This window comes from Triticum urartu, chromosome 3 (genome assembly GCF_003073215.2).
Source record: "Triticum urartu cultivar G1812 chromosome 3, Tu2.1, whole genome shotgun sequence".
Classification (NCBI taxonomy): Eukaryota; Viridiplantae; Streptophyta; class Magnoliopsida; order Poales; family Poaceae; genus Triticum; species Triticum urartu.
Window position 1 is genome coordinate 473,730,965 of NC_053024.1, and position 12,206 is coordinate 473,743,170.

The window sequence follows — 12,206 nt, forward strand, 5'->3', positions numbered from 1 at the left end:
GCATCCGACACTTCTGGATAGACAGAGGTTGCCGGCGGAATCTTTTTCCCCACGTCTCCGGCCCCTGCGGTTCGACCTCCAGGCGCCGCCTTCATGATTTTTTCCTTTTCTCCTTGGCCGGGGTCCTTTTGGGACGAGGCCTCGGTGTTTGACACCTGCTTGGAGGAAGGGTCCTTCGGGGGTGTCCCGCTGTCCACAGCGTTTGAGCTCAGCAGGTCCTCCGATGAGGATTGTTCGGTACGGGACCTCACCGGACTACAAGAAATATACGGCTTAGGTTAAAATACTAAGCCACGATGAGTCCGGACGCTTAAACGTATTCGGATTTTATATACTCACGAGTTCACCAGGGGCTGGGCCCTGGGATCCCATGCCGGGCCGCTGTCAGCGGCGGCAGGAGACTCCTCTTAACGAGGAATCTTTCCTCTTTCGGGTAGTTCGGCCTCCAAGGATGCGGAGGCCGTCCCGTTCCTTCTTCCCTCCGCAGGGGATTCATCTCCCTCCGCCTTTTCGTCCTCTTCGAAGGCGGAATGGGCATCAGAGCCTTCGAGTATTGTGCCCGAAGTGCCGCGACGACGAAGGCCGCCCCGGGTCTTTTTAGCCTCCTTCTCGGCCGTCTTCTTCGGCACCTTGTAAGGCACCGGGACCAGCATCTTTGTCAGAAGTGGGATGGCCGGGTCTTCGGGCAGCGGGGCCAGACAATGGATTCGCTCCACCTTCTTCGTCCAGCTCTGGGAAAGTTGAATGAACACGTGTCAAGAACTTCCTTTGGGTCATGCGGATGGAAAAGTTTGATAAACCCACCGAACTTGCAGGGCGGGACAGTTGGTACCTGCTACCTCTTTTAGCATTGCGTTGGTTTTCCCCGAAGAGGAAGGGATGATGCAGCAAAGTAGCGTAAGTATTTCCCTCAGTTTTTGAGAACCAAGGTTCAATCCAGTAGGAGGCTACGCGCGAGTCCCTCGCACCTGCACAAAACAAATAAATCCTCGCAACCAACGCAAATAGGGGTTGTCAATCCCTATAGGGCCACTTACGAGAGTGAGATCTGATAGATATGATAAGATAATATTTTGGTGTTTTTATAATAAAGATGCAAAGTAAAATAAAGGCGAAGTAAATAACTAAGTAGTAGGAGATTGATATGATAAAGATAGACCTGGGGGCCATAGGTTTCACTAGTGGCTTCTCTCGAGAGCATAAGTATTCTACGGTGGGTGAACAAATTACTATTGAGCAATTGACAGAATTGAGCATAGTTATGAGAATATCTAGGTATGATCATGTATATAGGCATCACGTCCGAGACAAGTAGACCACTCCTGCCTGCATCTACTACTATTACTCCACTCATCGACCGCTATCCAGCATGCATCTAGAGTATTAAGTTAAAAACAGAGTAACGCCTTAAGCAAGATGACATGATGTAGAGGGATAGACCCATGCAATATGAAGAAAACCCCATCTTATTATCCTCGATGGCAACAATACAATACGTGCCTTGCTGCCCTTACTATCACCGGGAAAGGACACCGCAAGATTGAACCCAAAGCTAAGCACTTCTCCCATTGCAAGAAAGATCAATCTATTAGGCCAAACCAAACTGATAATTCAAAGAGACTTGCAAAGATAACCAATCATACATAAAAGAATTCAGAGAAGATTCAAATATTATTCATAGATAGACTTGATCATAAACCTACAATTCATCGGTCTCAACAAACACACCGTAAAAACAAGATTACATCGAATAGATCTCCACAAGAGAGGGGGAGAACATTGTATTGAGATCCAAAAAGAGAGAAGAAGCCATCTAGCTACTAACTATGGACCCGTAGGTCTGAGGTAAACTACTCACACTTCATCGGAAGGGCTATGGTGTTGATGTAGAAGCCCTCCGTGATCTATGCCCCCTCCGATGGAGCTCCGAAACAGGCCCCAAGATGGGATCTCGTGGATACAGAAAGTTACGGCGGTGGAATTAGGGTTTTGGCTCTATATCTGATCGTTTGGGGGTACGTGGGTATATATAGGAGGAAGAAGTACGTTGGTGGAGCAACAGGGGGCCCACGAGGGTGGAGGGCGCGCCTGGGGGGGGGGGGGGGGGGGGGGGGGTAGGCGCCCCCCTACCTCGTTGCCTCCTGTTACGTGTCTTGTCGTAGGGTCCAAGTCTCCTGAGTTGTATTCGATGAGAAAATCACGTTCCCCAAGGTTTCGTTCTGTTTGGACTCCGTTTGATATTCCTTTTCTTCGAAACCCTAAAACAGGAAAAAAACAACAATTCTGGGCTGGGCCTCCGGTTAATAGGTTAGTCCCAAAAATAATATAAAAGTGGATAATAAAGCCCAATAATGTCCAAAACAGTAGATAATATAGCATGGAGTAATCAAAAATTATAGATACGTTGGAGACGTATCAACCATCCCCAAGCTTAATTCCTGCTCGTCCTCGAGTAGGTAAATGATAAAAACAAAATTTTTGATGCGGAGTGCTACTTGGCATAATTTTAATGTAATTCTTCTTAATTGTGGTATGAATATTCAGATCCGAAAGATTCAAAAGTTCATACTGACATAGAAAATAATAATACTTCAATCATACTAACAAAGCAAGTATGTCTTCTCAAAATAACATGGCTAAAGAAAGTTATCCCTACAAAATCATATAGTCTGGCTATGCTCTATCTTCACCACACAAAATATTTAAATCATGCACAACCCCGATGACAAGCCAAGCAATTGTTTCATACTTTTGACATTCTCAAAACTTTTTCAATCTTCACGCAATACATGAGCGTGAGCCATGGATATAGCATTATAGGTGGAATAGAGTGGTGGTTGTGGATAAGACAAAAAGCAGAAGATAGTCTCACATCAACTAGGTGTATCAACAGGCTATGGAGATGCCCATCAATTGATATCAATGTGAGTGAGTAGGGATTGCCATGCAACGTATGCACTAGAGCTATAAGTATATGAAAGCTCAAAAAGAAACTAAGTGGGTGTGCATCCAACTTGCTTGCTCATGAAGACCTAGGGCAATTTGAGGAAGCCCATCATTGGAATATACAAGCCAAGTTCTATAATGAAAAATTCCCACTAGTATATGAAAGTGATAACATGAGAGACTCTCTACTATGAAGATCATGGTGCTACTTTGAAGCACAATTGTGGTAAAAGGATAGTAACATTGTCCCTTCTCTCTTTTTCTCTCATTTATTTTTTTATTTTTTTATTTGGGCCTTTTCTCTTTTTTATGGCCTCTTTTCTTTCTCTTTTTTCATTCTTTGGCCTCTTTTATTTATTTTTCGTCTGGAGTCTCATCCCGACTTGTGGGGGAATCATAGTCTCCATCATCCTTTTCTCACTGGGACAATGCTCTAATAATGATGATCATCACACTTTTATTTTTCTTACAACTCGATACTTAGAACAAAATATGACTCAATGTGAATGCCTCCGGCGGTGTACCGGGATATGCAATGATGCATGAGTGATAAGTATGAAAGAATTATGAACGGTGGCTTTGCCACAAATACTATGTCAACTACATGATCATGCTAAGCAATATGACAATAATGGAGTGTGTCATAATAAACGGAACGGTGGAAAGTTGCATGGCAATATATCTCGGAATGGCTATGGAAATGCCATAATAGGTAGGTATGGTGGCTGTTTTGAGGAAGGTATATGGTTGTTGTATGATACCGGCGAAAGGTGCGCAGTATTAGAGAGGCTAGCTAAGGTGGAAGGGTGAGAAAAGTGCATATAATCCATGGACTCAACATTAGTCATAAAGAACTCATATACTTATTGCAAAAATCTACAAGTTATTAAAGCAAAGTATTACGCGCATGCTCCTAGGGGGATAGATTGGTAGGAAAAGACCATCGCTCGTCCCCGACCGCCACTCATAAGGAAGGCAATCAAAAAATAAATCATGCTCCGACTTCATCACATAACGGTTCACCATACGTGCATGCTACGGGAATCACAAGCTTCAACACAAGTATTTCTCAAATTCACAACTACTCAACTAGCATGACTTTAATATCACCATCTTCATATCTCAAAACAATTATCAAGTATCAAACTTATCATAGTATTCAACACACTCATAAGAGAATTTTTTTATTCTTGAATACCTAGCATATTAGGATTTAAAGAAAATTACCATGCTATTAAGACTCTCAAAATAATCTAAGTGAAGAATGAGAGATCAATAGTTTCTATAAAACAAATCCACCACCGTGCTCTAAAAGATATAAGTGAGGCACTAGAGCAAAATTATATAACTCAAAAGATATAAGCGAAGTACATAGAGTATTCTAACAAATTCCAAATCATATATGGCTCTCTCAAAAGGTGTGTACAGCAAGGATGATTATGGTAAACTAACAAGCAAAGACTCAAATCATACAAGACGCTCCAAGCAAAACACATATCATGTGGTAAATAAAAATATAGCTCCAAGTAAAGTTACCGATAGAAATAGACAAAAGAGGGGATGCCTTCCGGGGCATCGCCAAGCTTTGGCTTTTAGGTGTCCTTAGATTATCTTGGGGGTGCCATGGGCATCCCCAAGCTTAGGCTCTTGCCACTCCTTGTTCCATAATCCATCAAATCTTTACCCAAAACTTGAAAACTTCACAACACAAAACTTAAAGTAGAAAATCTCGTGAGCTCCGTTAGCGAAAGAAAACAAAATACCACTTCAAGGTACTGTAATGAACTCATTATTTATTTATATGGATGTTATACCTACTGTATTCCAACTTCTCTATGGTTTATAAACTATTTTACTAGCCATAGATTCATCAAAATAAGCAAACAACACACGAAAAACAGAATCTGCCAAAAACAGAACAGTCTGTAGTAATCTGTAGCTAGCGCAATATCTGGAACCCCAAAAATTCTAAAATAAATTTCTGGACGTGAGGAATTTATCTATTAATCATCTTCAAAAAGAATTAACTAAATATCACTTTCTAAATAAAAATGACAGCAGTTCTCGTGAGCGCTAAAGTTTCTGTTTTTTACAGCAAGTTCAATCAAGACTTTCCCCAAGTCTTGCCAATGGTTCTACTTGGAACAAACACTAATTAAACACAAAAAACACAACCAAAACAGAGGCTAGATAAATAATTTATTGAATAACAGCAAGGAGAAATGTTGGGTTGTCTCCCAACAAGCTCTTTTCTTTAAATCCTTAAAGGTAGGCATTGATAATTTTAATGATGCTCACATGAAAGACAAGAATTGAAGCACAAAGAGAGCATCATAAAACACGTGACAAACACATCTAACTCTAACATACTTCCTATGCATAGGCATCTTATAGGCAAACAAATTATCAAGGCAAGCAAAAACTAGCATATGCAAGGAAGCGTAAAGAAACAATAGCAATCTCAACATAACGAGAGGTAATTTAGTAACATGAAAATTTCTACCACCATATTTTCCTCTCTCATAATAATTGCATGTGGGATCATAAGCAAATTCAACAAGATAGCTATCACACAAAATATTTTCAACACGGTCCATATGCATGCAAAGTTGACACTCTTCCAAAATAGTGGGATCTAAAGTTGACACTCTTCCAAACCCACTTTCAATAATATTGGAAACGCTATTATCAATCTCATATTCATCATGGGGCTTAAATAAATTTTCAAGATCATAAGAAGAATCACCCCAATCATGATCATTGCAACAAGTAGAGGACATAGCAAAACTAGCATCCCCAAGCTTAGGGTTTTGCATATTATTAGCACAATTGACATCAAGAGAGTTTATAGTAAAATCATTGCAATCATGCTTTTTATTCAAATATCTATCGTGAATCACTCCATAAGGTACTTCATCACAATTTTTAGATTCACAAATTTCAAGCAAAACTTCATAAAGATAATCTAGTGCACAAAACTCACTAGCAATTGGTTCATCATAATTGGATCTCTTAAAAAGATTAGCAAGTGGATGAGGATCCATTGATCTTAGGTTCTCTGTTTAGTAATAAATAAAAAACTAATCCAACCAAACGAGTAAACGAGTCAAGTAAGACATCAAAGCAAATGAAAAGACAAACAGAAGAAGGGCGAATAAAACGACAAGGGTGAAGTGGGGGGAGAGAAAAATGAGAGGCAAATGGCAAATAATGTGACGCGGGAGATAAGGGTATGTGATGGGTACTTGGTATGTTGACTTTTGCGTAGACCTCCCCGGCATCTGCGCCAGAAATCCTTCTTGCTACCTCTTTTAGCACTGCGTTGGTTTTCCCCGAAGAGGAAGCGCTGATGCAGCAAAGTAGCGTAAGTATTTCCCTCAGTTTTTGAGAACCAAGGTATCAATCCAATAGGAGGCTACGCGCGAGTCCTCCGCACCTGCACAAAACAAATAAATCCTCGCAACCAACGCAAATAGGGGTTGTCAATCCCTATAGGGCCACTTACGAGAGTGAGATCTGATAGATATGATAAGATAATATTTTTGGTGTTTTTATGATAAAGATGCAAAGTAAAATAAAGGCAAAGTAAATAACTAAGTAGTAGGAGATTGATATGATAAAGATAGACCTGGGGGCCATAGGTTTCACTAGTGGCTTCTCTCGAGAGCATAAGTATTCTACGGTGGGTGAACAAATTACTGTTGAGCAATTGACAGAATTGAGCATAGTTATGAGAATATCTAGGTATGATCATGTATATAGGCATCATGTCCGAGACAAGTAGACCGACTCCTGCCTGCATCTACTACTATTACTCCACTCATCGACCGCTATCCAGCATGCATCTAGAGTATTAAGTTAAAAACAGAGTAACGCCTTAAGCAAGATGACATGATGTAGAGGGATAGACTCATGCAATATGAAGAAAACCCCATCTTGTTATCCTCGATGGCAACAATACAATATGTGCCTTGCTGCCCTTGCTGTCACCGGGAAAGGACACCGCAAGATTGAACACAAAGCTAAGCCTTCTCCCATTGCAAGAAAGATCAATCTAGTAGGCCAAACCAAACTGATAATTCGAAGAGACTTGCAAAGATAACCAATCATACATAAAAGAATTCAGAGAAGATTCAAATATTATTCATAGATAGACTTGATCATAAACCCACAATTCATCGGTCTCAACAAACACACCGCAAAAAGAAGATTACATCGAATAGATCTCCACAAGAGAGGGGGAGAACATTGTATTGAGATCCAAAAAGAGAGAAGAAGCCATCTAGCTACTAACTATGGACCCGTAGGTCTGAGGTAAACTACTCACACTTCATCGGAAGGGCTATGGTGTTGATGTAGAAGCCCTCCATGTGATCGGCCCCCTCCGGCGGAGCTCCGGAACAGGCCCCAAGATGGGATCTCGTGTATACAGAAAGTTGACGGCGGTGGAATTAGGGTTTTGGCTCCGTATCTGATCGTTTGGGGGTACGTGGTATATATAGGAGGAAGAAGTACGTCGGTGGAGCAACAGGGGGCCCACGAGGGTGGAGGGCGCGCCTGGGGGGGGGGGGAAAACAGGGGCCCAGGGGGGGGGGGGGCCGCCGGGGGGGGGGGGGGGTAGGCGCGGCCCATACCGCGTGGCCTCCTGTTACGTGTCTTGACGTAGGGTCCAAGTCTCCTGAGTTGTATTCGATGAGAAAATCACGTTCCCGAAGGTTTCATTCCGTTTGAACTCCGTTTGATATTCCTTTTCTTCGAAACCCTAAAACAGGCAAAAAACAACAATTCTGGGTTGGGCCTCCGATTAATAGGTCAGTCCCAAAAATAATATAAAAGTGGATAATAAAGCCCAATTATGTCCAAAACAGTAGATAATATACCATGGAGCAATCAAACATTATAGATACGTTGGAGACATATCAATAATAAAGCCCAATAATGTCCAAAACAGTAGATAATATAGCATGTAGCAATCAAAAATTATAGATACGTTGGAGACGTATCAAGCATCCCCAAGCTTAATTCCTGCTCGTCCTCGAGTAGGTAAATAATAAAAACAGAATTTTTGATGCGGAGTGCTACTTGGCATAATTTTAATGTAATTCTTCTTAATTGTGGTATGAATATTTAGATCCGAAAGATTCAAGACAAAAGTTCATATTGACATAGAAAATAATAATACTTCAAGCATACTAACAAAGAAATTATTTCTTCTCAAAATAACATGGCTAAAGAAAGTTATCCCTACAAAATCATATAGTCTGGCTATGCTCTATCTTCACCACACAAAATATTTAAATCATGCACAACCCCGATGACAAGCCAAGCAATTGTTTCATACTTTTGACATTCTCAAAACTTTTTCAATCTTCACGCAATACACGAGCGTGAGCCATGGATATAGCACTATAGGTGGAATAGAGTGGTGGTTATGGAGAAGACAAAAAAGAGAAGATAGTCTCACATCAACTAGGCGTACCAACGGGCTATGGAGATGCCCATCAATAGATATCAATGTGAGTGAGTAGGGATTGCCATGCAACAGATGCACTAGAGCTATAAGTATATGAAAGCTCAAAAAGAAACTAAGTGGGTGTGCATCCAACTTGCTTGCTCATGAAGACCTAGGGCAATTTGAGGAAGCCCATCATTGGAATATACAAGCCAAGTTCTATAATAAAAAAATCCCACTAGTATATGAAAGTGATAACATGAGAGACTCTCTACTATGAAGATCATGGTTCTACTTTGAAGCACAAGTGTGGTAAAAGGATAGTAACATTGTCCCTTCTCTCTTTTTCTCTCATTTTTTTATTTTTTTAGTTGGGCCTTTTCTCTTTTTTATGGCCTCTTTTCTTTTTTTATTTGGCCTTCTTTGGCCTCTTTTATTTATTTTTCGTCCGGAGTCTCATCCCGACTTGTGGGGGAATCATAGTCTCCATCATCCTTTCCTCACTGGGACAATGCTCTAATAATGATGATCATCACACTTTTATTTTTATTACAACTCAACTATTACAACTCGATACTTAAAACAAAATATGACTCTATGTGAATGCCTCCGGCGGTGTACCGGGATATGCAATGATGCATGAGTGACAAGTATGAAAGAATTATGAACGGTAGCTTTGCCACAAATACTATGTCAACTACATGATCATGCTAATTAATATGACAATGATGGAGTGTGTCCTAATAAACGGAACGGTGCAAAGTTGCATGGCAATATATCTTGGAATGGCTATGGAAGTGCCATAATAGGTAGGTATGGTGGCTATTTTGAGGAAGGTGTATGGTAGGTGTATGATACCGGCGAAAGGTGCGCGGTATTAGAGAGGCTAGCAAAGGTGGAAGGGTGAGAGTGCGTATAATCCATGGACTCAGCATTAGTCATAAAGAACTCATATACTTATTGCAAAAATCTACAAGTTATCTAAGCAAAGTATTACGCGCATGCTCATAGGGGGATAGATTGGCAGGAAAAGACCATCGCTCGTCCCTGACCGCCACTCATAAGGAAGGCAATCAAAAAATAAATCATGCTCCGACTTCATCATATAACGGTTCACCATACGTGCATGCTACGGGAATCACAAGCTTCAACAGAAGTATTTCTCAAATTTACAACTACTCAACTAGCATGACTTTAATATCACCATCTCCATATCTCAAAACAATTATCAAGTATCAAACTTATCATAGTATTCAACACACTCATAAGAAAGTTTTATAATTAATCTTGTATACCAAGCATATTAGGATTTTAAGCAAATTACCATGCTATTAAGACTCTCAAAATAATATAAGTGAAGCATGATAGATCAATAGTTTCTATAAAACAAATCCACCACCGTGCTCTAAAAGATATAAGTGAAGCACTAGAGCAAAATTATATAACTCAAAAGATATAAGCGAAGTACATAGAGTATTCTAACAAATTCCAAATCATATATGGCTCTCTCAAAAGGTGTGTACAGAAAGGATTATTTTGGTAAACTAACAAGCAAAGACTCAAATCATACAAGACGCTCCAAGCAAAACACATATCATGTGGCGACTAAAAATATAGCTCCAAGTAAAGTTACCGATAGAAGTAGACGAAAGAGGGGATGCCTTCCGGGGAATCCCCAAGCTTTGGCTTCTAGGTGTCCTTAGATTATCTTGGGGATGCCATGGTCATCCCCAAGCTTAGGCTCTTGCCACTCCTTGTTCCATAATCCATCAAATCTTTACCCAAAACTTGAAAAGTTCACAACACAAAACTTAAAGTGGAAAATCTCGTGAGCTCCGTTAGCGAAAGAAAACAAAAGACCACTTCAAGATACTGTAATGAACTCATTCTTTATTTATATAGGTGTTATACCTACTGTATTCCAACTTCTCTATGGTTTATACACTATTTTACTAGCCATAGATTCATCAAAATAAGCAAACAACACACGAAAAACAGAATCTGCCAAAAACAGAACAGTCTGTAGTAATCTGTAGCTAGCGCAAGATCTGGAACCCCAAAAATTCTAAAATAAATTGCTGGACGTGAGAAATTTATCTATTAATCATCTGAAAAAATAATTAACTAAATAGCACTTTCCAAATAAAAATGACAGCAGTTCTCGTGAGCACTAAAGTTTCTGTTTTTTACAGCAAGTTCAACAAGACTTTCCCCAAGTCTTCCCAACGGTTCTACTTGGCAAAAAAACTAATTAAACACAAAAAACAAAACCAAAACAGAGTCTAGATAATTTATTTATTACTAAACAGGATCAAAAAGTAAGGAATAAAAATAAAATTGGGTTGCCTCCCAACAAGCGCTATCGTTTAACGCCCCTAGCTAGGCATAACAAGGAAGAATAGATCTATGTATTGCCATATTTGGTTGGCAATTCTTCAATGAGGCATCTAACATCTTTAGGAATTTCTTTATTTCTATTGATTATCAAACTTTTAGGCACAAGATCGAAAAATTCATTTGTAACAAGTGGTTCCTTAATGATAGCAAAAAGATTGGGGTGAACACTTATAGATTTGAGATCCGCATTTTCCTTACTAGATGATTCACCCTTATTTTTAGGAACGTACATAAGTTTGGCAACTTTAGTGGAAGGACTCAGAGTATTATTTACGTAAGAAAAAGAGGTTTCCAAGTCGGTAATAATATTCTCAAGTTTATCGATCCTAACGGAATCGTGATTTATTTTCTCATTAACTATGGGTTCCTTTTCTTTAATATCTTTCAAAGTAACTCCTACTTTAGATCCATATTAAGAGATTCGTCCGTGGATCTTTTTATCCAAATTTTCAATCAATTCTACGGTAGCAACCTTATTTTCAATAATTTCAAGTCTTTCCATTACATACTCCAAAGTTAATATAGTTCCATTAACCAAGAGAGGGGGTGAGCCAAATAAATCTAACATAGCATTATAAGAATCAAAAGTATGGCTACCCAAAAAGTTCCCTCCGGTAATAGTATCAAGAACAAAACGGTGCCAAGGAGTAATGCCTACATAAAAATTGCGAAGGAGAATGGTAGTAGATTGCTTCCTAGTAGATTTATTTTGAGCATTGCAAATTCTATACCAAGCATCTTTTAGATTTTCACCCTCCCTTTGCTTAAAATTTAGAATTTCATTCTCGGGAGACAATAGAGAAGATAAGGGACTAGCCATAATGACAAGCAAACAAACTAACACACAAGCAAACAAAAAGCAAGCGGACAAAAAGAGGCAAATAGAGGGAGGATAGAGAGAGGGGGCAAATAAAACGGCAAGGGTGAAGTGGGGGAGAGGAAAACGAGAGGCAAATGGCCAATAATGTAATGCGGGAGATAAGGGTATGTGATGGGTACTTGGTATGTTGACTTTTGCGTAGACCTCCCCGACAACGGTGCCAGAAATCCTTCTTGCTACCTCTTTTAGCACTGCCTTGGTTTTCCCCGAATAGGAAGGGATGATGCAGCAAAGTAGCGTAAGTATTTCCCTCAGTTTTTGAGAACCAAGGTATCAATCTAGTAGGAGGTTACGCGCGAGTCCCTCGCACCTGCACAAAACAAATAAATCCTCGCAACCAACGCAAATAGGGGTTGTCAATCCCTATAGGGCCACTTACGAGAGTGAGATCTGATAGATATGATAAGATAATATTTTTGGTGTTTTATGATAAAGATGCAAAGTAAAATAAAGGCAGAGTAAATAGGAAAGTAAATAAATAAGTAGTAGGAGATTGATATGATAAATATAGACCCCGGGGCCATAGGTTTC